This window comes from Zonotrichia leucophrys, chromosome 12 (genome assembly GCF_028769735.1).
Source record: "Zonotrichia leucophrys gambelii isolate GWCS_2022_RI chromosome 12, RI_Zleu_2.0, whole genome shotgun sequence".
NCBI lineage: Eukaryota > Metazoa > Chordata > Aves > Passeriformes > Passerellidae > Zonotrichia > Zonotrichia leucophrys.
This window is the reverse complement of record NC_088182.1, coordinates 5,408,836-5,434,652: the sequence shown is the minus strand read 5'-3', so window position 1 is coordinate 5,434,652 and position 25,817 is coordinate 5,408,836. Positions and strand designations below refer to the sequence as shown.

The 25,817-nt window shown below is 40.8% G+C and overlaps 1 long non-coding RNA gene across 2 annotated transcripts; it reads right to left on the bottom strand.

The window, feature by feature from the left end:
* Positions 1 to 946: 946 nt before the first annotated feature.
* LOC135453235 (uncharacterized) lies at positions 947 to 25,575 on the bottom strand. 2 transcript variants are annotated; one of them, XR_010441800.1, is made up of 7 exons: positions 25,449 to 25,575; positions 15,764 to 15,959; positions 8,694 to 8,805; positions 7,767 to 7,964; positions 5,825 to 5,985; positions 3,214 to 3,517; positions 947 to 1,095 (listed from the first exon to the last, which is right to left on the bottom strand). It is a non-coding gene; the product is annotated as an uncharacterized LOC135453235 (long non-coding RNA). The 2 variants fall into 2 exon arrangements; XR_010441799.1 differs by lacking the exon at positions 947 to 1,095 and having other exon boundaries at positions 2,999 to 3,517.
* Positions 25,576 to 25,817: the final 242 nt, after the last annotated feature.

Below are 25,817 nucleotides of genomic sequence, written 5' to 3'. Positions count from 1 at the left end.
AGCTTTACCTCTAGGAATTCTCTGTGTTGTTTTTCATGACAAGAGGAACTCACACATGCTCATGTCCAGCTGTCATTGAACTTGAACTGATAGGATTGGAGGTGCCAGTGTTTAAATTGAGCCTAGGAGCAGGTTTCAAAATGCAGACTGCCTGATTTTCCTAATAAGGATTCTCTCATTCAGGCTAGGAGCTTCTGATACACTTACATCAAAATTATTTTGAGTTTTCATTGTAAGAGTTGTCAAGCAAGTGCAGATTGCAGCCTGGGTTTACGCATTCTTGACATTTACAGCTGCAAGGTTTGGGGAAAGGCACTCAGGCTCCACCAGCACAGCTGAGTGATAGCTCAGAGCCAGACAGAAGCCATCCAGCTGTGGAAGATTAATAATTGCAATGTGCAGAAGCCCCACTTCATCTTTGGGGAGGAGCTCATGAGCACTCCCATAAATGTGTCCTTAGGACTGCTCACAGGGAAGCACTCTGGATGCTCTCATCTCTTCTCAGGGACACACTGGCAAAGGCATAAACAATGAAAAAGCTAAAAATATCCATTGCCCCAGATACAGGAAACACCTGCAGACAGCAGAGCACTTTAAACTCATTTAAGTCTCATTGAGTTTGGGGAAGAGTTAAAAACCTGGCCACTGGCTGTTCTTGAGTCCAGGTGTCAAAGACAACATCAATTTGTTTGTTTTATGGGCATAAAGCAGTGACTTCAGCACCAACTGCTGTAGCCTGAGCAAACACATTATATCAGCAATTTACAATCAAAAAGACTCCACATTTTTAAGTTTAAAAAAAAACATTTCCTATTTAAATGCATCTGCTTGCACTGCTGTTTATTTAAATTGTCAGTTAATCAATGAAATGTAGTGGAGCTGGGAGCACATCACAGCAAATCAGTGTAATCACCTTCATCTTCATTTTACTTTAACTGGACTCATCTCTCCATTCAGCCCCTGACCAGAGGCAAGCCAGAAGTGAAAAAACAAGAAGTATCTTTTACCAAATGAAGTGATATATCCACGTTGATCCAGCTCCTTCTTTTGTGGGAGCACATCTTTAGATTTTAAAACACTTCAGTATCGTTTTCCCTGGGGGCAATGAAAGGAAGGGATTGGATTACTCACCTAGAAATTAACAGCACAGCCTAAACCTTGTCTAAACCCTTTATCAAATATCTCTTCATATGTCCTTTACACCTGGCTCAAGGCAGGAACCAACTGCAGCAACAAGCAGCAAAATGCACTGGGGTCTCTGTGGATGTGACAGGCCCTAATGGAGCCAGCTTGCCTCAAATCAGTCCCACCATCATTTCACTGACCATAAAATGACACAGTAAGTGCCTCCTAAAGACAGTTACCCCACGGTTATTGCTGCTTTCCAAATTGGGTTGTCATCACAAGTGTTCAGGAGTGAAGGATACAGGTGGGGAACTCCTTAATTCCTGAGCCCTGGCAGGCTGGAGCTCCCAGTGCTTATTCATTTTGCATTAGCAAGAAGCATCAGAACATCTCAGCTCCCCACACCACAAGGTAAATTATTCCTGGAGCACTGCACTTGGTAGCCTCAAATTTAATTACCTTGTAATCTGCAGGTCATGTTATTGCTCTGTGGTTACATGATTATCTTTTTTTTTTTTCCATACCTATTTATATAACCTATTAAAAAATGTGACATTGGAGTGAATTTCTATAAATTGGTCCCAGGCACACTGTTCTCCCAATATTTGAAAAAATGAGATTCTGCTCTTAGTGAGCATCTGCTGGCTAATCCTCTATGCTGTTTTAAGAATGAAACTCATGTCTCAAGGCACAATGCTTTTTAGATAAAGCCAAAATATTGATGCCTACATGAATTTTAGCTTTAAGCACAGATAGCTGCTCCCAGATCAGCTTGGGTGGTATTCCCAGCTGGAGATAATCCAGAACAAGTTTATCTCAAAAGATACATGCAGATTATGAGTTTGATCAGTAATTTATCAGTATTTTTTGTGATGTTTCCTTGCATTCAACATACTCAGCCCTAAATAATAACACAGGTTTTGTGGATGGGAGCTAAAGTCCAAGCATAGAAAGGTGGTCAACTTCTGCATCCTTCTTTCTTCAAAACTAGCCCTCCCATCAAAAGTTTTCCAATAAAGAAGAGTTCTATACATGGATTTTGTGCCAAATAGTGTATAGGTATATTCATAAGGGAAAGGTGTGTCCCTCTTTATTGTCCAGAGACACATTCCACCACTGGGGACAGCAGCTGAATTGCAGGCAAAGATTTGTCCCTCTGATTGAAGTGGAACATTTGACATATAAAGACCTTTTTTAATTTTTTTCCCCCAAAACTATAGGAAATTACTGTAACTGTCTCTGCTGGCCACTTCTATATTGTATTTAACCTTATAAATATTTTACAGGTTTTCTTAATATAAAACCCACTGAAATATTAACCTTTGCAACAAAGAATGCATTGAATTATTTTCTGCATGGTACTTGATTAATGTAAATGCCACCCATTGTTTTTGAGTTCTGGAGAACTTCAGAGTGTTAGTAAATTGTGTATAATTTCTTAGTACATAAAGGTAGAAGCACACATATATTTTCATTGCAGGCATCATCTTTTAAATTTTCTTTATACTGAAAGCACTATTGAGTTTTCCAACTGAATGTTACAAATCTGTGCAAGTGTGTTTTGGTTTTTTAAAATATTTTGACCATTTATCTGATTAGAGGAGGAAGAAATATTTGCTCTGCCCTAGAATTTTAATGATGAAATTTTAATCCAGAAGAGAAATTAATTTCAAGCAGTTAGTATTGAAGTTAAGTATCTAACTCTCATCACATCTGGCTTTTAGAAATATCTAATTCCTGTGCTGGAGCAAACTCTGTAGGAGCCATGTGAGGTCTCAGTTTTGCATTGCACTTTTTGGTACAAATATTTTTTGTCTGAGAGATCCAAGTTCCTAAAAGATTTTATCCCCCAGTTTGCTTTGTGGCCCTTTGGGTTACAAATATCCCAAGTATCAATGTGATCTGCTCAGTAATACTTTGAGCAGCAAGTAACTCCCAGGATTTGTTTCAGATGCAGCATGGATTGATGATTTGCCTCCAAACTATGATCAAGTTTTTCCTCCTTCCCTCCTCACCCTTCTTCCCCACTCCTCTGTGAATCATCAGCAAACACCAGATGCCCTCTGAAATATGAAAAAAGGGACGTACCCCTCTAAAAGGAATTTCTGAAAGCCAGGTAGATTGGATGCTTCCAAGCAGTTCTGCTTAGGGAAATGGGTGGCTGCTCCTTTTTTTACCTGAGAATCTTCAATCAAGAGTGATAATTTGCACACCTGAGGGAATAAATATGAATCAACTGCAGTAGAATATGCCCAGGTGGAATCCACAATCAGGACTCTCTGGGTAGAAAGACAGGAATTTTTCCTCTCTTCAGCTGAGGAGGTCTCACTGCTTTTTATAAAACCAAAGGAGGCTTTCCCACTGTGTTCAAAAAACTCCAGGGTTTCATCTTCTGCAAGAAGAAGAAGAAGTAGATTAATAAGAAATTCTTTTTCGAGGCTGATGCAGACTTGTTTCAGGTACTTGCTAATTGACAAAGCAAGCCTCAAGAGCCATCTAGAGGTTGTTTGGCAAGACTCATCTTTATTATTTTAAGACTGCCTTTCCCATGTCAGAAACAAGCCCCTAGTTCTTTCAGGCTTTGCCCTTATGTGCAGCATGGTAAATCAGGAAGACCTCTAGTTATCTCACTTGAACTTCAGCACTGCATTGTGGTATCAGAGCAATCTCCCCTGCACCCACAATGCAGCTCTTTTATTCATGAGCAGCTGCATTCCTGTGCTACAAGAGAAAAAATTACAGGAGGTGAGGCAGAAAGCATTTGGCATGAGGATTGTGATCTTGAGAGATCCAGACACACTCCAGGGGAAAACAAGGACCAGCAAGGGGATGAGCAGATTTTGCAAAACTGGGGTTTGCTTAATGATGATGCTTTTGCAATCCTGATGGTGTTGTCTGAGCTGTTCTGGCTTCCCTTTAAGTCTGTGTGGAACCAAACCAAAGCCAATACCCTGAACTGGGGCTGTGGTTTGCAGAGGGATGGGAAGAGAAAGAGCTTTGGGTGGGTCTGTGGGTTCACTGCCAGTTTACAGATAGCCAAAATGTGCAGCCTTCAAACAGACAGGTTCTCTTTGGGACAATCATGGGAGATGGTTTTGGGGTCCCTGGATGGCTCAGAAATAAAGGAGAGAACAGGGTTTTGCAGACAAGGTGATGGGAACGGCCCTTCAGTCCTAGCAGGTGTTTGTTTCAGTTTGCAGCTCCAGTCTTGGGTGAACTGTGCTTTTATTCAGATTTCAAGACATCTTCAGACATGAGGGGTTTTTAATGTGAGCAATGAAGATAGTTTTCTGTACTGAGTTTAAATCTCTGTTTGTCAGAAAAGGACAAGGATGACCTTTCACTAAATCAGACTGAAACCATTTCCTGACACCCTTTTTTCTCCAGAGAGGAATCCAGTGAAGTTCATGTGTAAGTTGCTTTGATGTTACTACATCTTGTGTTTATCTCAACAAAAAACTTGAAGGTCTGAACATACTTTTCCAAATCAAAATTTCCACTGACATGATAAACACAACTATACCTATTAAAATCCTTCTGAGTAGGGAGCACATTTGTATACAGAAAGAATCACAGCAGGAATGTTATGTAGTCACTTTAGGTTAAAACCTGCACTCTGGATTCAGAGGAATCTCTTTGATATTTCCTGTGTAATTAATCTGCTGGAGGAAGTACTTGAATGCCAGACTGGAACAACAGAAACACAAAGGAGATGAAGTGCTGATGCAGCTCAGTAAAACTGAGCCCACAAAGCTCTCCAGAGATACACAGATACAGACAATGCCTGCTCCAGGGAAAGGACATTCCTGCAACTTGCATTTATTTGGATTTTCCACCGAGGCTGTTTCTTGGAGAACAAGACTGCAGTGAGCAGCAAGGGAGGTTTAATTGCAGGATTTAAACCCTCCTAAAATGTTTCTAAAGTGACAAACCAGGCAGCTGCCTAATGGGCTGCCCTGGGCACCTGTGAGGTCTCAGTGCAGAGGCAGCCCAGGCACATTCTGCATTCTGCACAACCCCAGCACACCCCAGGTGTAGAGAAGAGGAGTGGGGCATTCACATTCTCTGGAAAATCCCTTCACCCAGGGTTTTTCTCCTGGGAAGCTGAGAAGCCTCAGAGAAAAAGAAAACAATACTTATTTCATTTGCTTCTCCTGTGTTCTGCTCATGTGGAATGTGTTTGGAGAGTGTGTACCCACAGGTGATTTTTTCATTGGATTCTGGTGTGAATTGTTTTGAGTTTTGTGAATTGTTTTGAGTTTTGTGAATTGGCTAATCAGGGCCAAGCTGTGTCAGGACTCTGGAAAGAGCCACGAGTTTTCATTATTAGCTTTTTAGCTTGTTTCATTATTAGCTATTTAGCATTTAGCTTCAATACCATATTATATTAAAGAATACTATACTATACTAAAGAATACTTTTTGTATTCTTTAGTATAGTATAGTATTCTTTAATATTATATATTTATATTATTTATATAATTATATATTTTATAATATAATTATATAAATATCTAAATATGTAATTATACTATTTATTATTAATAAAATAATAAATAGGCCTTCTGAGAGCATGGGGTCAGATTCATCATTCCTCCCTGCCAATACAATAGAGAGGAGCTGGTGCAGATGCTGCTGGGTAATGGCAGGGGCTCTGTGAACCCTGGGAGAGGCAACCAGAGGTTTGGTTTCATCAATACCTGTTATGAATGAGCTGAAGTGAAATGTTTCCATCAGGGATTTCTGCCTTCAGGATGCATAAACTGGCTCAATCAGAATGCTGAAGGTAGCGGGAGACAACAAAGATAAAGACTTCAGGGGGGCTGCTGTTCTGTTCATGCCAGAAATGCCAGCCATGCTTCTGTGTCAATGAGAACAGACAAATAATAGAAAGGTGAAAACTGAAAATCATGGCTAAAGTGTTTCTCCAGCAGGGATGTATTGCTCTGTACATCTGAATTCAGAACACTGGACATGAAAAATAAGATTTAGGAGTTCTAACATTTAGGGAAACAACTGCAAAAGGAAATATGCTCTTGTAAAAGATGCCAAAACACAAATTCACTATAATGCAACAGCCATATAATTAACAAAAAGGAATGAGCAAAATGCAAGAAACTCAGCATGTATAAATAGAAAATAGAATAAAAATAGGTGTGTATATACACACATATATATGCAATATGAATATGAGAACAGCACCTGCTGGTAGCTCAGCTATGCTGCACAGTCAACACTGCAATATATAATCTATCAACTTGGTGAGATCAAAATAACAGAAATTATTTAATACCTGTGTGCTTTCTGTCAGAGGATCACCACTGTCTATTTTATCGTGTTAAGGAAAGACAGTTTAAAATTGCATTTTACATGAGACCATTGAACAATTTTAGGCAGGATCACTGATTACCTGTGTGGTCTGCTCTTCTGATCCTGCCTAAAATTGTTCAATGGTCTCATGTAAAATGCAATTTTAAACTCTCTTCCCTTAACATGATAAAATAAAGTGTGGTGACTTCTGACAGAAAGCACACAGGTAATGCTTCAGACAGTCCATAGCATTTAGCACCTTTAACTGAAGTTGCAGTTTGAAGCTCAACACAAAACTCTAATAAACATCACAATTCAAGAGTATTTGTCTAAGAAAAAAACCTGTTATTTCCTCGTTTGCCTACTTAGATGGATTGAATAGAGATAGCTTCACTGAAAAGAAAAGAATAATGTTGCAAACCCCCAAATCTGAAACTCCAGGCCTTAATGGTTAAACCATTGTGGGGTCTTTATTCCACATCCTCACAGTAACCATTGCCCTCAGATAACATCCAACTGCCTCCACTGAGAATAAGCAAGATTAAAAATAAAAAGACATTAGTAGGCAATGAATTATAGAGAACAAACTAAACCACCAAGTAAACACCACCTCTTTTAAAAAGCAGGTTTTTGATGCCTTTTGGAGTCTTGAGAAATGAGCTAAGCTGAGTTGCCCACAGTCTATTACATGTCTGATTGCTTCTGACAGAGGGCAACACTTCACACAAAGAGCATAAAACACCCTTAAACATCAGAGAAAAGCAAGAAAGAAATGCAGATGAGAGATTAAAAGGAACGTCTTGGGCTGGATGTTTGCTTCCCTTTAGTCAGCTCACATCTGTCTACAGCATCATCCAGGAGTGATGAGGTCAATGTCTGTATTTCAGAGTAAAATCAGGCTCTTTTCTTCACCCAGGGATCAGTGTTATCATTTTCAGGTAGTCTCAGAGAAATGAGTGAGATTCCTGCACAGTAAGGGAGCACTCAATGCCTGCAGACTGCAGGTGCATTTATGTCCAGTTTCAGAGGTAATATATTCTCAAAATTATCAACCAATGAGTTGGAGTTTTCCTTTGTGTGACACAATACTAAGGCATTACTTTTTAATGGTCTTGTAGCACATTTGCCGTCCCATTCAGCTCCCAGAGGATACTGCAGAGTATATAACAACAGCAAAATTTGTGATATATAATCAAAATCTACAGCTTTCAAGGAAAAGCATCCTTTAAAATTTGCCATGCTGCCAGCTGCACTGAGCCACACGCTTTATACAATGGAGACCAGCATGTATATTTGAGAACAGCTATAAGTAAATATAGAACCACATCCTACCTGTAGATATCTGCTCTATGATTTTTCCTCTTTTGCAGGCTCCTGTGTCCACAAATTACAGGCTAAGATGTGGTCCAAAGCCAGGAGAGTACTTCAGAGCTTTGTTACTCTCTCTACTTTCTTTTACTTTATTTTCTCTTGAAGCACAGCAGTCTAACTGTGAGCTCAACAAGATGTTTAAATTTCAGTTCTGTGAAGCTGACAGACCAAGAAAGAGGAGGAAAAACCACACAAGAATGAAAATTTCAGCATGTGCCAATGTATAAATGAAAAGGTGTCGTGCTCCCTTCTCTAGACCGTGATCTCTGTAACCCCCTGACTTTGCCAGCCTGAGCTCAGGCTCCAGCATTCCATCTTTCCCAGCAGCATCTTTGCATGACACCCAGTGATCCTGCTGGAGGATTTTCATTAAATTCAGATGTTTTCATCTGCTGCTTTTTCATCTGTGGCACCAGGTTGCCAAGTGCACCAGAGTGGCTTTTATCAGCTCACAGTCTTGTTTGTCACGAGAGGAGACGCGGCTCAGATGCACTGAGGAAAAAACCTGTGCAGAAATGTTCATCAGGAAATGTCTGTGCTTGGAACAAAAGTGTCTGAGCCAAGATGGAGGGCCTAGGGCTCCTTCTGATTGTGCATTCTGTGGATTTTTAAAGGTTAAATTTACATTATATGGATATCCCAAATCAGCAGTTGTTGTTTTAATTCCTGGTACATCTACACACATTTTATTGTTCATTTCAAGGAACTTTTTGCAGAATTTGACCTATGATTTCCATACCTGCACCTTGTGATAGTATTAAATGTTCCAGATCACCTATAGATTTCAATATTTTAACACCCAACTATGAGATGGGGTGCTGCAAATTAGGATATTTATGATGCCAAGTGGTTGCTCTGCACAGCTGCTGCTCCGCAGACTGAACTTACCAGAATAGCAAAGTTTGCTATTATCCTCAACAATCAAGTCACTTCAATCAAATCCTTGAAGCTATTAATGTCATCATGTTAATTAAAATACATTAATGTTTATGCACTGAACCTAGAAGAGATAAAGAAGAATTGCATATATTAAATTCACTTAGAAAATGAAAATTTCTTTTAAAATGAGTTTGAAAGGAGAGAACAGAGCTACTCACCAGTGTGGTTTGACACAGAGAAATATTTTCAATTAAACAAAGAGAAAAAGATGTTTCTGAAAATTTTTCAATCTTTAGTTCTAGTGTTTTTCTTAAAAATGGAATGCATTTCACTTTGCTTCTCTCATGTTTCATTTTGTCATTTCTAGCTGATGCTCCTTCATTTTCTATTTCAAGATTAATTTTTTTTTTCCTGTAAAATTTAATGATTTTTTTTGATTTAACAGCCTGAAGATAAAAATACACTGCTTTGGGCTAACCGATTATTTCAGATGAAGCCAAAATCACTTTCTTTTGGGTCTTTTTCACAGAAAAAAACCCCAAAACCGAAACAACAATAAAAAACTAAACAGTGTTTTCTACCTCAGCCACCCTGTCCTTCAGCCTGGCTGGCACTTCCCAAGGGTCCAGGTGAGATGAGAACAAGCAGGGAACTGAGACCTGGAACTTTGATATTGCAGCACTTTTTTGATCTATGATGCAACAATTGTACCTGTGAAACCTTCCAGTTCAGATTGTTGACACTAAAATTGCAATAGGTCCAGCTCAGACCATGATTTCTGTTTACTACATCTCCAGCTGCCTCTTTACTTTAGATTTCAACGGCAAGAATGTCTGACCTGCGGGTGAGACACATGAGAAACCTCTCCCCATTTTTCTTCCTCTGGTATTCCCTGGTACTTGTCCCTGACAATCCCTGAATTTCCTGATTTTCAGCCCACGGCCCCTTAGGCACAGCCAGCTGTTTCCTGCCAATGCCAGAGCAGGTATGACAGGCAGAACATGATATTAAACACATTTCATCCATGGGCTCTTCTGGGCTATGTCTCCTGTGCCTGGGCTCCTTGCCAAACCTGCTGGCACATCCCTGCCTTTTGCAGCATCCAGGATGAATTGATGCCTGAGACAACTTTTATGATGGAGTGAAGTGCCCTTACTGGAAGTGACAACTGTGTTCAGGCCTAAAAACCGGTGAGTTAGTTAAAAATCAATTTTCCCTATTAGCCAATCAATAACCTAAAGGCAGCTTAGAGGTCACTGGAGTACAAATGTGTCCCCTGAGTCGTGAGCTGGGATCACAAACAGCCCAGAAACCAAAGCTCTGCACCCTCCCAGTGCTGAAAACACCCTTTCTGTCTATAAAAATGCAGAAAACATGGCAACACTGCCCTGGGATTCCAAGTGAACAATCCTGGAAAGAAATCCACTTGAAATATTTTTATCCTATTTTTTTTGCTCTCCTGCATTGCTTTCCACTTGCCTTAAAATAATCTTTACCTGGTGCCTTCTTTCCATGATAATCCTGGTTTTAGCCATGTCAGGTATAACTGATAGCATGATAGAAAAAAGGAAAAAATCAGGGGAGGGATAAACCCATGCTCAGGGACATTCTGAGCAGAGCAGTGGGTGGGGTCCATGTAAAACACAGAAATCTCTGCACAAAGTTGAATTGGAGGATTTTTAAATCAGGTCTGGGCTTTAAAACCCTTGCAGACATGAGAAAGGTACTGAATATCTGCACAGAAAAGCCACAAAGACACAATTTCCACTCATATGCTGTGTTGCTGTGCATAGAAAATTCTCAACATACACCACAGTGTAATTCATTTGCTTTTTTAAACATATTTTTACAATGTGGAGACTAAATACCAAAGTATTTAATGAATAGGAAGATGGGGAGCAAGACTAAGCTTCTGATCCACATGGGGGTTTCTAGAGATTTTCTTGGTTGGATTTTGTCTGTTCCTTGAGTATCTCACAATCTCAGAATCCCAGAATTTACAGCTTCAGAATAGCTGTAAAATCATGAAAGATCCAGTTAACCTCATTTAGAGGAGCAAATCTTTGTAAGGCACAGGAATAAAAAGTGATAACCCTTGAAAATAGGCACTCCTGTCACAGCTCCCTTCCCTGGTTATTGAATATTTTTTCCTCTTTTGTTTTGGACAAACTCAGAATAACTGAGGGGAAAATGGTCCCATGAGAATTGGTCTTGAACACTGCTAAAAAATTATCCCAACTGCACAGCTAGCACTTGAGCTGCATGAGGATGAATGGAGGGGAAAAAAATCTCTAATATTCCCTGAAAGTTTTCTGAGGTTTTTATGGAGAAATTCAAGCCCATGTGTCTGCTAAAAAATCCATTGTTGTGAGCAGTTTACCTGACAGAGAAGTTCAAATGCTCTTTTTATTTTGTGACAGGGCAGAAGTATTCACACCCATCAGGTTTACACACAGACAAAATCAATTTCTGCTTTTCTGACAAAACTCCATCACTGTGAAAATGCTCCATTAAATGCCTGGTAATAACATTCTATAGATGTTTTATTGAAAAAACAAGTTTCTCTAAGCCAAACTGCACACAGCATACTGGTAAAAATGGGAAATAAAATGTTCATGCAATGGAAATATGTCCAAACCAAAAAACACTGGTGTAAAAGCACAGAGAAGAGCTCAGTAAATAAGTTTGCTCCAGACTATAAAATTCTAGTGGTAATAAAAAAAAAAACTGGTTCAGGTGGTTGGTTGGAATGATATCAGGGAGATTGGCACCAGGAAAATGACCTTTGGTGCTCTTTCTCCTTGAAAGCTGTGCTCCCTTCTCATATTTACTCTGCCAGCAGCTCAGCTCCCAGAGGATCTGTGTCAATATTTTTTGATAAATTTTTGTTAAGAAAAGTCATACAAAAATGTTATCTCAAACCTGCCAGATTTCTTCCACTGAAAGTACACTGGAAATGTTATGTCTCTTCTTAATTGCAAAAATATTTTGGTTTTGGAGGAAAAGCTCCATGTTTTCCACAGGGGAAAACAAACCTATTTTCTAGACATCTATCCCCCATCAGCTGTGTCTCACCCTCCTGGGAACTGAGCTATAGGAGCACATCAAAGCAGGCAGACCCTTCTCTCCAGTTGTAGGAATTGGTTTGGGTATTTTCTCTTACTCTGCTGACAATTTTCAAGCCTCTATTTTTTTAGTTTCTTTCTTTATCAGTCTTGAGTCTTTAGTATAAATTGTCCCTGGTCTCCTGGATTACACTTTATTCACTTTTCCCCTGTTGTCTCCTGTGCTGGTCACTGAACCTTGCATCTTGCATTATTTCTGACCTTCCTGCTGTAGTAAATTCCCACACAACCTTTGAATCCTTGAGACAGAAAACCACAATGTCTTTGAGGAGACTGCCCAGGCTGTCACATTTTGGATTTAGCAATGTGGCAGCCTGGTGATTAAATCCCTGCTCTTGTCCAAGGTCTTCAGCTTTGCCACGCTTACCTCTGTGACCCAATTTTAACATTAAGTTACAAAACTCTGAATTATCTCACCACCTAGGGGTTATCATTATCCCACTCCAAATCATGTATATATTTTTTTCTTTGGAAAGCCTTTCCTATTCAATTTATCCCAGGAAAACAGGGCAGTTCTTGAGATAATCAGGCTGGATGCACTGAGTAGCACTGGGAAGTTAAAGATTGAGTTTCAGGGGACTGAGCTGGTACTGGTGGCTCTTGAAATCCTGGACTTGGAGCAACAACTCAGACTCATTCCAAGGTTGTGGAGATTATTCCTCTGGATATTGCACAATGCAGCAGACTCTGCTCCAAGATCCTGTTTATTCAGAGTATAAAATTTACCTCTGGGGGCCCCAGCTGAAGAACAGACAAAACAATCTTCCCCATAAAGTTTTACTGCTGCTCCAAGGGTCCTCCACTAAAAGCCTCCACACTTGTGAAAGGGAGAAGAAAAGGAAAATACACATCAGTTCCCAGTTCTGAAATGGGAGTATTCATACTTATTTTCTTTCCTTTTATTCAAGACTAAGGCTATTTAGAATAGAGACCACAGTGCCAGGGAAGTCCCTCATGATGTGCACAAGGGATTGCTGAGAAAATTTGGATTAGAGCTGTGAGTAGGATGAGAGACTCAACCCTTGAGTACAACCACCACTGTGCACACCTTGGAATTTGCTCTGGCTGTGGAGGAATTGGCTCTGCCATGCTCAGGAGAATGGGATGGCCCAGGAACGTGGCTGTGGAGCTCTGCCTGGTCCTCATCAGCCTGAAAGATGATGGTATTAACCCCTGTGGGTTAATAGAACTGATAATGATGATGATATTAAAGATGATGGTATTAACCCCTGTGGGTTAATAGAACTGATAATGATGATGATATTAACGATGATGATTTTAACCCCTGTGGGTTAATATAACTGATAATGATGATGATATTAACGATGATGATTTTAACCCCTGTGGGTTAATACAACTGCCATGGCCACTCCCCTGCTGTGCCCAACATTCAGCATCACTTTACTGCTCCTAAACCCTCATTCAGCTCAGGGTGCTTGCAGGGGCTTTATTCAAGTGGCTGCTCCAGGAAATAAAAGCAAATCTGCAAAATCACAGTGTATAATATATTAGAAATGGAATACAATTCTCAGGGGGATCTTCACTGAGACCAGTGGGATGATTCAGGGGACTATGATGAATGGCTACTGCCCTTTCCTTCCTCCAAATAAACATTTTTGTCCCTCTCCACTGGAGCTGGGCAGCAGATGCAAAATTACAGCACAGAAAAAGAGCATAATTTGGCCATAAAAACGTTGCAATAAGTTGTTATATAACTGAAATGCCACCACCTTTAGAGCATCCACCCACTCATTTTACAACCAGTTAATATTTTTCTGAACTTACATGTTGTATTCTATCCTGCCGCCTCTGCAATCTTTTTTGCCTATTTTTCTGCCAAAACCACAAGAATAAAGCTGTCAACATTGCAACTAAGCCATCTTTCTTGTCTGGCAAATTGTCTAGTGGAGACTATAACCTCCTGGCTGCTCCACTGCATAATGTAAGTACCCTGTCTTAACAAAACAGAATTTAAATATTCTTTAGATACAAGATATCTGCAGGCTTCTGTGCAGAATCAAGTTAAATATATTTCCCTGACATTTTTTACTTTTCTCCAGTGGGAATGGCACAGGCATTCATATTAAGCTGAACACGTATTGACATGCTTAGAGAGATGTTATACGGCTTTTCAACTGAAATATCTCCAGGTATTTGAACTGCAATAATAAATATGGCCACTCCTGGGGGAAGGAAGAAGCAGCAAGAAAATTCCCCAGAAGAATGTGATTAAGAACTGGAGTGAGCCTCTGGCATACAGTAGTTATGCTTTGAATGTGATTGGGATTTATGATTTCAATTAATGCTGGAGCACAATTTTAGAAAGTTATAAGCAAGCTCCTGGCTGAAGAGAACACAGTTCATTTGTGCATTCCCCCAGATTAGCTTTATCATTGTGTTGTTTACATACACCAGGCTGGATCCTCTGAGATGTGTTTTGGGGAGGCACAGATGCCAGCTGCAGAGGAGCCACATGGACAAAAATGTGGCCTCATCTGTGGGGTAGTTTTTAGTGGACTGGAGGAGCTGTAATTTTACATTTGAGAGAGCAAAAGAGAGAAACTCACAAGAGAAGAAAGACCAATCTCCTTTTTTCTGCTTTTCCATGCTGTGTCCCAAGAAAGGCTCTGGGCTGTGTGTCCATCTGATGTGAATTTGCTGGATGTACATCACCAAGGAGCTGGGCACTGCTGAGGTTCACTTACAATTTACCAACTAACCAAGGCCTGATGTGACTGTCTGTGTGGGTCTGTGCTGCATATATATATATATACATTTACACCTTGTTATTTATATATTGATAAATATAAACATCTCTCAGCTTGCCTTTTTTTTTTTTTAATAGACTTTCTCCCCATCTGCCTCCTGATTTCAGAATTTCAATGTCATCTGTATTTGTTGAGGCCCTGTCACCTCAGGCAGGGTCTGCTCGTGGGGATCTCTGTGCACCCACAGAGAGCCCAGGAGCTGCAGTCTGGGTCCGAAACTTGTCCTGGCTCACTGAGCTGAATAAAGCTATTCATAAGGGCAAAGAAAATCAGGTGCAAGCAGCTGAAGGCTTGGAGATTAATGAAGCATTTGGGAGGGAAACAGCAGAGTTTTCTCAAGGCAGTCCTGCCCCAGACAGCTGGGGAGGGGCACAAATGCCCCCAGCAAACACAGAACCTTGTCCTGCTCTGCCCTGGTCACTCACTGTCCCCTGTTTCAGTCACACCTCTTCTACAAAAAGTAGTAAAAGTCCCTTGTTCACTTCTGTCAGGTACTAACAAATATTTATTCATGCCTCATTATGTTGCTAGGTCAGTGTAAATACTTTGGTTTCTGAGGATGGCAACAATCATTCTTTCTCAGAAGAAATACCCAAATCTCCATTTAGACTGGGTGTTACATAAATCCTCTCTGTCTGGGTTGAAGAAGGAGTGCAAGGGACAGCAGAATTACACCTCCTCGTTTTGCTGTTGCCAGCACTGCAGTATTTCAGACAGAGCAGTTTTCTGTGAGAAGCATTTTCCCTTTCATTTCAAAGAGCAGCATTTCAAAGCCTGGTGCCAGGCTTGAACCCGCCCTGTGGCTGCCAGCACATCTCACAGCCACTCTGGCAAAGCAATATCTGCCAGTGAGGAGAAAACCTCACTGATGCTCAGGCACAACTCTGTGACAACAATGGAGTAATTAACTTCTGAAACCAACCTTTCAATCCATGCATAACACGAGCAGGAGAAACCTTGCACCTGCGTTATCTGCTGTGTCCCTGAACCAAGACATGCAAGTGGTTTAAACTTTGGTAATTAAGATTAAACTACAGAACACACAGCTGATCTGTGTAAAAGAGATTCTGCTTCGCAGTATTATGTTACTTGTGATTCCTGTCAAGGCCGTGGGAGGTAAAATCTCTGAAAAGCAATCACTTCCTTAGAAAGGCTGGCATTGTGAGAAGCATAGCATAGAACCTACCTTTTGAAGTTCTGCTCTCAGTGGACGCCACGTGTGTCTTGCAGTTCAGCAAGGCTCCTGGACACAGCCTTCACAATTCTGGGATCTCCACTGAGGCTGTGAGCATGGAGCAAGAGGGAAAAGGCCAAAGGCAGCTCTGCTTCCTTCAGATCCAGGAGTCTGTGCCAGCTGCCTCCCACCCACAGCAATGAGAGACCTAAGACAAAGGTTTTGGAGTAAGTTGGGAAGTTTTCTGAAGCATTTCAGGGGTGTCTTTGGTTTTATGCAACAGAGCCCCTGGAAATGGAAAGGAAAATGAAAATCACAGCTTGTGGGTGCTCTAAAAGCTGATGTTAATCCTCCATAGCCTCCAGCACGTTCTTACTATTACTCTATATTATGTTTTACAGTTTCAGAAAATTGTGAGTAAAATGTTTTTTGGCTTGTTTGCTTTTCCATACGTCAAAGGCAAAGCTTTCCCCTTTGCTTCCATTGAATCTAAAACTGACAAGGCTGCTCTTCTTTAACAAATCATAAAGCACCTTATTCTGCCAAGACATCTTTGTTTGTGCACCAGCCACATCAAATGCAGTTAGTGCAGGGCTGGGAATACTGTTTATTAGTTAACCACAGCTGCAGAACTAGCAGATGGAGCAGAGCACATTTTTGTTGAAGATCACAAAAGTAATGACTACTGTTCTTTTCTTTTTCATTTTTAATCTGTCATTGCCTCACAATGGAGTTGCAGATTTCGTTAGAGACTTCACAGACTGGTACAGAAGCCACAGTATCCATTACATTTAATTATTCCCCCATTTGTTTAAGCAGTGAGTGATTTTATTAAATTGAATTATTTTCCTCTGCAGCTTACATGAGAAAGGGACCATTGTAATTACAATCAGGTTGGCATTTTAAGTTACAACATTTGTAAGCTACAGCAAAATCTTCCAAAGCCCTGTAGAAATTACATGCATGTTTAAATGCCAAGAAAATTTGCTCACATGCCACCTTTAAAAATTCTTTCTCAGTTCTGTGAGCTGAAACTGAGATCCCAGCTGAGGGGTAACAAATCAAAATGACCAAGTGGGCTGCAAAAACTGCATCCTCTGACACCCCCAGAGCAGAGACAGGGATGCAGTGCCAAGGAGACAGCAGCAGCACTGGGGCTGTTCACTGTAACTCACAACAATTCCTGGTGGCTTAACTAAAAGCAGCAAATAAAACAATAAACAAGAAATAAGAATTTTTTGTCTTTTCATTTCTAGCAGCCTGTCCAACAAAGCACCATTGGTCTTACTCACCAGGATTTCAGGTCATACCACTTCTCTTATCCTGATGAAAATAAAAACTGCAGAACTGCTCTGACAATGGCACGCACTGGGGATTTATGGCATGTGCCATGATTTCATGACCAAGTCTGTCAGTGCTTCAAAGAACAAATCATTTTAGTGTTTTAAGTCTTCAACCAGATGAAGATGTTGAGAAATAAATGCCAAATGACATCAGCCATTGTAGCTACAGCCAGGGCTGAGTGTCTGTCTGGAGCTGAGGCTTTATAAAACTTGAAGGGAATCAGCCATGGCAAGCAGAGCCATGACAATGACAATAAAATTCTTCATTGCAAGTTTCTCACTCAGCCACTGGACAAGAGCCACCAAGATCAGAGGTGGGAGCCATCTCTGTGGGCATCTCTTTTATTACACTGAGATCTATTTCTTACACTGAGATCTATTGCCCTGGTCAGGGGAGGTGAAGATGCCCTCAGCCTCTCCCCTACAGAATTACCCCAAAATGTCCCTTTCAGCTCACAGCAAGCCTGCAAATGTGTTTCTGCACCAGCTAAATGTCCCTCCATGACAAGAGAAACCTTTGCTGTCCATTTGAAGAAGCTTTAGCCAGCACCAACTAAAGGCCTTTCTCCTCAGTAAGAAGATAATGTAAAATGCAGATTCCTTCCATAAGGAGCATTTTTCAACCTGAGTGCATTTCTCTGCTTGAAGGTAGTGGTATCTTGAAGAAAAATGGGAGAGGATTCCCAGACTCAGAATTTCTAGGAGCTGCTAGGATTGAGGCTGTGAAACCAAGGCTCTGAATGCACAGAATCAGACTCTGCCAGCAAACTGCTGCTCTGTGCTGTCCTAGGGATGCTCCAACCCAGCCCAGACGGTCACTTAACCACAGCCAGGATTGCTTTGCTGTGAAAAACAACCTGCCTGCACCTCTGGCCTGCAGTGCATGGCTCATATCCAATATTGATGTGTTATTGATGTGGAGATTCACACCAATGATAGTCATAAAAAAGGTGGATCTTTTATCACCTGATGGGTTTGAAGGAAGAATGAATCCTCCCATCTCTCTGTGCCAGGCTTTCCCCCTCACCATGCTCTGACATTGCAGCTGAGCCAAGTGAGGCATGGAGCACCACAGCTGCCAAAACAATTCATTTTAATTAATTTCACCAACCAAATAAGGCAGCTCCACTTTAAGAGTGGGGGAAATGCTGAGGATGAAACCCAGCAACAGTGTTCCAAATACCGTTTCCTCTAAACCTCAGGTTTAGAGGTTTAGCCAGGTAGTTTTTACATCAAATAAACTTTCCTGAGTAGCAGCTGGATCATCTCTTTGCTCTGTAGAACATGGGGATGAAAAATTCAGTAGAAGGTTGAATCCATTCATCTCTCCAAGATTATTTCTTAGAAAGAAAGATGAAGCTCTCTTAAGCATCAAAAAAGAAGAAAACAGCATTAGGGTCAAAACATTCTTTGAAGACTCCTGGAATTCAGACACAGTGAATTCCTTCTGTTTCTCCTCCTCATGACAAGATTTGTCACAGACACACTCAGCCTACATCTCTCTGGATAATAATCTCTGTGGTGTGAATTTGGTTTGCATTCTAGCAACATGTCCTCAGCAGATATGTCCAACCTTGACTAAACCAAAGGAATCCAAAAAAATCAGTGGATCTACATCCAACTGATAAAAAATTCTACATTTTTCTTCCCACAGACTGCTTGCAATTGCCACCCACTTTCTAACCTTTCCTGTTTTGAATCAAAAAGAGAGCACAGTAGTCAGAGAATCGAATTACAAAATAGTGGAATAAGTCAGAAAACTGCAAAGCATCAGTCAGAACAGAACATTGTCTGTGACACAGGAGATTTTTGATGCCTCATTTTCATGACAAAAAAAGTGCAATCCTAGTGGCACCCAATGTTTTCACAATGCACTGGTGACTGCAATGATGAGTGCTGGGCACTTCACCTGTCCTCAGACTGGACTTCACACCAGTAACACAATAAGGGCCACAGCAATTCTGCCAGAAGGAAATTCTTCTCTCTGAAATGAGCAGAAAAGGACAAATCCCTTCCATGTAGAAATCTGTAAACAATGAACCCACATCAGTCAGTTTAAAACTATTTGTGTTTTACTTCTGTGTCTAATAGGATCCCAAGTGTTTGTACAAGCTGGGCTTATCACTTTAAAGCATCTTTAACTCAGGAATTCTAGAAATCAATCAAAAACTAACTCAGTCTCTAGGGCAGATAAATCTTAGAGGACATTTATGGAACTCTGTGCTCTTGAAATAAAATTATCTTATATATCCACATGCCAAAATGGGCCACCATGCATCCACATTTAATGAGGTCTTGGTAAGACAAGCTGACATAGGAATATTTTCCAATTAAGATATTTAGGTGTGACTTTATCTGATATAGATAAAAATACATCAGATATTTATATCAGGTGTAGTAACAGAGAAAGAAACACTAGAATTTATTAAATGATGCCACTAAAATTTTATACCTGTACAGTGTTGTGTACATGCCATGCACAGCCTGAACATAAGACATCATCAACACATTCTCTAAAAGTGTCATTTTAAATTTGAAAATAATTACTGGTACTACACTTTATCTGATTTTAAATAATTTAGGACATCAGCTAAAACTTCAGTGCTCTCTTAAAAGTTATAGCTCCAGTAATTTCCAATTCATAAAAAAAACAGCTGAAGGCTTTATTATGATTTGGGCTCCCAAATACTAAGAATTTCTACTTGCAGAAGGACCTAAAGGGTCTGGGATGAATAAGAGATATGTCTGATTTATCGACTTAGAGAAATATTTGTAAAATAGAGTTGGCTGCACTGATTGCAGATATGTCAGAGGCACCCCCAGGCCACCAGGTTAAAAGGGGCAAATGTATTTCTAAATTTCCAGATGTATTTCTTAGCACTTATGCATGCGTTTGGCTACTTGGAATTGCTGTCAGGGAAGGGAATCCTTGAAGGAGCAGTGTGGAATTCCACAGAGCCCAAATCAATGGCTCTGGGAAGGGAACCTCTCACAGGATCTGTGCAGATCCTTGGCTGATTTGCTCCTGAAAACCTCCCACAACAGAGTTTCTCATCTCCTCTAAGCTGGTTTATTGTATTAGCTGGGAAAGTCCCAACAAAGGCAGGAATGATGCATCTGACTCCATTGTTGGGAATTTAGCTGACTAGAGACTGGAAAAGTACAAGGCCGTGGCTAATTCCAAGTCCTGCACCTGCAAGATAGCGTGTTCTTGGGCCTAGCTGGTATGATAACAAGTGGACAGAGAGATGTGGGAAATAAAGAACGTAGGCCCAAAGGAATGAGGAAGAGTTGATGGTACAGTTTAACCAATAGATCGCTTGGCTTACAGAATATTCATAAGCTTATTACTTGCTCTATAAGTGTCTGATGCTCTCTTCAATAAATGGAACTGGCTTATCACTCATATTGAGTGTCCGAGTCTCCCCTCACCGACAAATGGCTCATCCCCGACAAAGGCCTCATTCTGCAACACTCCATGTTGTCAGAAGGCTAATTTATTACTTTATAATACTTTATTATATTAAAGAATACTACACTATATTAAACTAAATAATACAGAATGGATAATTTCTGAATGCTAGAAAGATAATGAACACTTGTGACTCTTTCCAGAGTCCTGACACAGCTTGGCCCCAACTGGCCAATGAGTGAAAACAACTCACACCAGAATGCAATGAAACAATCACCTGTGGGTAAACTATCTCCAAACACATTCCCCATGTGAGCACAACACAGGAGAAGCAAATGAGATAAAAATTGTTTCCCTTTTCTCTGAGGCTTCTCAGCTTCCAGGAGAAAAATCCTGAGTGAAGGGATTTTTTTCAGAGAATGTGAATGCCACACTGGTTTTGCCTTGTTTTGCCTTCCCCACGTTCCTGGTTTGCAGGGGGTTCACCACAGCCCTTGAGGGACAATGCCTCCTCCCCTCTGCTGTGCCTGCCAAGGTCACTCTGAGCACAGCCTGGGAGAGGGGGATGGAGAACAGCACCCAAAACCCTCCACAAAAGGTTCAGTTTTAAAGACTCTCTCACAATAGGCTTTTCCAGAACTCTTGCCAGTGAGTCAAGCTGGGACCCCCAAAACTCAGCCCCTCAGAATGACACATAGCCCTGGAGAGTGCCAGCCAGGGAGTGCATCATACGTGCTCAGGGAAGTCAATGCTCATTGAGGCAATTAAATATCATGCTTTATATTGCTGTCACTTGTAATTTAGTTATGCTGGAAATGAAGAATGGGTTGTCTATGCAATTGCTATCATAAACATCACCGGGTCTGTGTGGAAGGATTCACAATAAAACACTAAGTTGCCATTATCTCAGTGGCAGGTCTGTCCTCTCACAGAGCAGTAAGTAATAACTCTTTCACATTTGCAAAAGAAAGCAATATTTGCACTGCAAGGATGTGTCCTGTTAGTTTGAAAATAATGTCAATAAGGTGCTCTCCTTAGAAACATCTCCAGCATCCAATTGTTTCCCAATCACAATTCATTTACTCAAGGACTGCACTCTGCTAGAGAGTAGGAGTGATCCTGCTCTCATAATTACTGCTCCTATGTGCAAACACTGACAGCACAGAGGCAATTCTGCCTGATTTAGCCAAGTGAAAGGTTAATGCTCGGGAGCTGCAGCCAGAATATTTCTTCCAGCAGGAAGACATTCAGTGTGCAATAAAACTTTCTCCCCAGCTCCTGGTGAGCCCTTGTGCCAGGGCTTTGCTGAACATGTTCAGAGGGACAGCAAGAGCTGGCACACAGGGACAGGAGCCTCCCTGGACCATCCACACCTGACACTGCACAATAAAAACCCCACGAACCTGTGAAAATCTTTAACAGTGCTGATTCCCCTTTTTGTACTGAAATGTGCCTTCCTGGCACTGCACCAAGAGGGATTTAAGATAAAAAATAATTACATTTTATCCACTCCAAGAGGAATTTCAGCCAGAGACAAGAGATTTTATCAATTATTGGTATGGGGTTTTTTAAATCTGTGGCTCAAATACAGCACTCTCACAGTAACAAGGCAGTTACTGAACACTGGTTTACACTTTTCAAGATGCTCCATCGAAGGAAAAGCACTCAAGGGAGTCAAGTTACAAATTTCTTGGTGGACAGTTATTGATCTTGCTCAACTTTTAAGGTCATCATTGGAAGGTACAGGGTATTTATCATGTCTGAAACATACTAGAGAAAAAGACTAAATTGAGTGATTTAAAAAAAAATAAAAATAACCAGGTTCTTGTGCTGTCCCAGACTAGAAATAAATTGAACCAACAGCAATGGAGACAGTCAGGTTATATATCACACACACATATCATATCTCCCATATCACCTGGTGCAGGTACAGAGTTATTCACATTCACCCTGGAGCTGCACTCACACAAGACCCACACTGAATTTCAGATGCTGCCTTCTTAGGAATACAGTCCTGTCCTTCGAGACGTGAAGGATCCTTTGGGATTTCATTCTAACCAACATTTCTCCAAGCAAAAGGAGATCTGTGGTGCCCCCCATGTGATGGTTTGCAGGGGACTGATCTTCAGAGAGCATTATCCACTGCTCTAAAACCCCTTTGTGTTGTGAGAAGCCAAAAATGGAAAGAGCTCAACCCTCCTTATTCCCAGGCTGCACCTTGAAAGACAGAGGCTAAATCCCATCCTGCCTTGGGAAGCTAATTCAGGCTGTTGTAAACCAAAATAAACAAAAGGGTAGAGGTCTAATATTTTGCTATGTTTATTGAAATTCTCAGCATCTTTCCAAGGAGGTGATTAAAGGCAGCAGTAATTGCAATAGGTGTTAGGTGGCTGTCTGGTGTATCAATTGCTCCATCCTTCTCCAGTGAGATAAAGTGAAAGGAATTGAAGCTGCTAATGATCATGCACATGAATACATTAGGAAACAACCAAGTTAGCCCTCATGTGCATGTGCTGCAGCACAGCTGTGAGCAAAATAAGCTTTTACTTTTTGTTAACAGTAACCCTATTTACTCTGCCATCAGGCCAGTATTTTTTTATATCATTCTTCCATAGCCACTGATAATTACCTAATATATTTTGTAAACTGCAGCTCTGTTTTCAGAGCAGCAAAGGCACTTAGGCACAGATTGACTCCAATTGGCTTCGCTGGCTGCTCCACAGAGGAGCAGCCATCATATGACTTTTAATCTCCTATGAAACAAAATGATTAAAGTGTCAATATCAGCATGAGCCACCATGACGGCCACCCTGATGGAATGGTGCCTCCACACTGCTCCTAATAATATGTATGCAAGGAATAGATTTTTCTTTATAATGCATGTAATTAGAGTACAGGACAAAATGTTCTGTTCAAATTCATGACATGCACAACTAATAGAGAAGGAGAGAATGAGGCCCTTGGCTATTTATTTGCATGAAAAGGCTCTAATATAAGATATACTTTGGAGAAATTAGTTTTTAATCTAGGTGACTAGATGAGATTTTAACCCTGAACTGGTTTTGAGCTGACCTGGGAGAATTTATGCAGTCATAAATGTGATGCCCTGGAAGCCAGACGGGTGTCACTTTTCCATTAATTTTTGAATATCTTGTGCAGTCAAGGGGAGCAGAAAATCAGTATTTTTAGAAGCTCACCTTATGTGAATTTGCTCTGGTGAGACTGAATAAAAAAAAAAAAGCAGATAGAAATTTTAGAAGGAATGTATTCTTTGTAAATTTGGGCGTTGGAGAAGTTAGGTACATTGATTCAGCAGTGATTCCCCCTGCTTGACCTGAATAAAAGCAAAACCCACAGCTGTAGCTTTCCATGAATACATTAAGGAGGGCAAGTTCCTCTCCCAGCACAAGTCTATTACAGACACTATTGCTGTGCAATTTTAACATAACTGATCCAACAAGTCCTTGAAGGAGCATTTCAGAACACAACTGCTGCTTAAACACTGCTCATTTAATGGCTGATACAGGAAATTTGTGGTTTTTAGTGTAGATTTTGTATCAGGTCAGGGCACACACCTCTCATCCCCTGGGAAAAAGAAAGTTTGAGCACGTCTGAAAGGGACCTGCAGCTCCACCTCATCAAACCTTGATGGATCAGTGCTAACAGCATGAAGCAGGGAAAACAATAATTTCCACTGTGTCAGACCATTAAACAATTGCTCATTCAGCATCTTATTAGCAGCTCTCAGCTTGAGTCAGATCCTGCAAGCTATTTTTATACAAAAACAACCTTATAAATAATCAGCAGGGACGTGGGAGGCACCCCAGTGGTTGCTGGTGGTGTTTGAGGTGTTGGGTGACGCTGGACATCAGGGCTGGGATTTTCCTTCCCTGTTCCTTTCCTTCCAGCAGAAACTCAGACCCCACCAGTTCTGGAAATTCAGCATCTGACCCTTGGGAGTACTCAGCACAGTTCTGGCCACCTCTGGAAGCAGCAGCCGAACATTTCAGACCGGGAAGGAGCAAACCCAATGAGCACGGGAGCCTCACAGCAGTGAAGGACACGGAGACACAAATTATTTCTGTAAAAGTCACCACATTAATTAGGGAGAGTGCATAATTTCCTTCTGGTTTTAGGCTTTGAGGAGGGCAGAGAAGAAAGAACCTTTGATGAGTGGGGAAAGGCAAGGGCAAAGCGTTTTCTGGTGGCTTTTTGAATGAGCAGGTCACAGCAGCAGGGCAGTCAGGGTTTCTGTGAGCACTGCAAGGTGGGAGCAGGCCAGGGCCATTGTGGACTTTGCCTGAGGCTTGGGCAGTTTCAAAGCCAATCTACCCACAATTTCTGTGCTAATTGCTAAATCTACTCTTCTGGGGGAAGCCCAGCTTCCAGTGTGCCATTACTAAAATGTAATAAAATTTTTTCCAATATTTATCTCTTACTGAGAACTCTTCCAAGTCAAGTTCTGCTGGAGGCTCGTGTAAATGAATGCTTTCACAAATGACTGTCCAGAAAACTGTGTTAATTCTCATTCCTTTTCCCATCTTTATCTTCCAGCACTGCCAAGCACTTTTGTAAACATACATATTTTTTATCTTGGAAAATAAAAGTTAATAAAGATAATAGGTAATTAGAGAAGATAATGCAATGATTGGTTCCACATAAATCAGGCAAGGAAGGTGAGTCATGAAAGATTTATCCTTGGAGAATTGAGTCAAGTCTTAAATAAGAAAATAAACCCATATAAAGAACCTCAAAAATGACCATGAAAGAAAGATAAAAACTCTTCTCTGATATTTTATCTGAGCATGTGTGAAGAGAAGGAATAATATTTCAATATTCAATAATATCAAAGGAGCAATATTTCAATATTCGATAAATACTGAAACAATGTGAGTTCAGAAGGAAAAAATAATGGGAAAATACAAAGAAAAAAGGAAAATACCTGTATTATATGTAGTTCAGGCATTTTGAGACCTATGACTATCCAGAGCAAGGCTGACTTGTTCCAGTCAGCTCAGAGAGCCCTTAAAGCAGCATCCAACACCTCAAGCTGCCTTTCTGGAGTTCAGCTTTTATAACAGGCAACCCTTGAAAACTCAGCACAGCTGAGTTCCATCACCTGGGAACTCAGAGCTGACATCAGAAATAGGGGCCTCGTTACCAGGTCCTTTACATCTTTGACAACACCTTTGTATCTGGTGCCTGTGTGTTCCCAGCTCAGTGCTCACCCTCTGCTGCTCTGGAGAAAAAATGCAAAAAACTCCAAAAAAGTAATTTGGGAGCAAATCCACCTTGTGCAGAAACTGGCGGG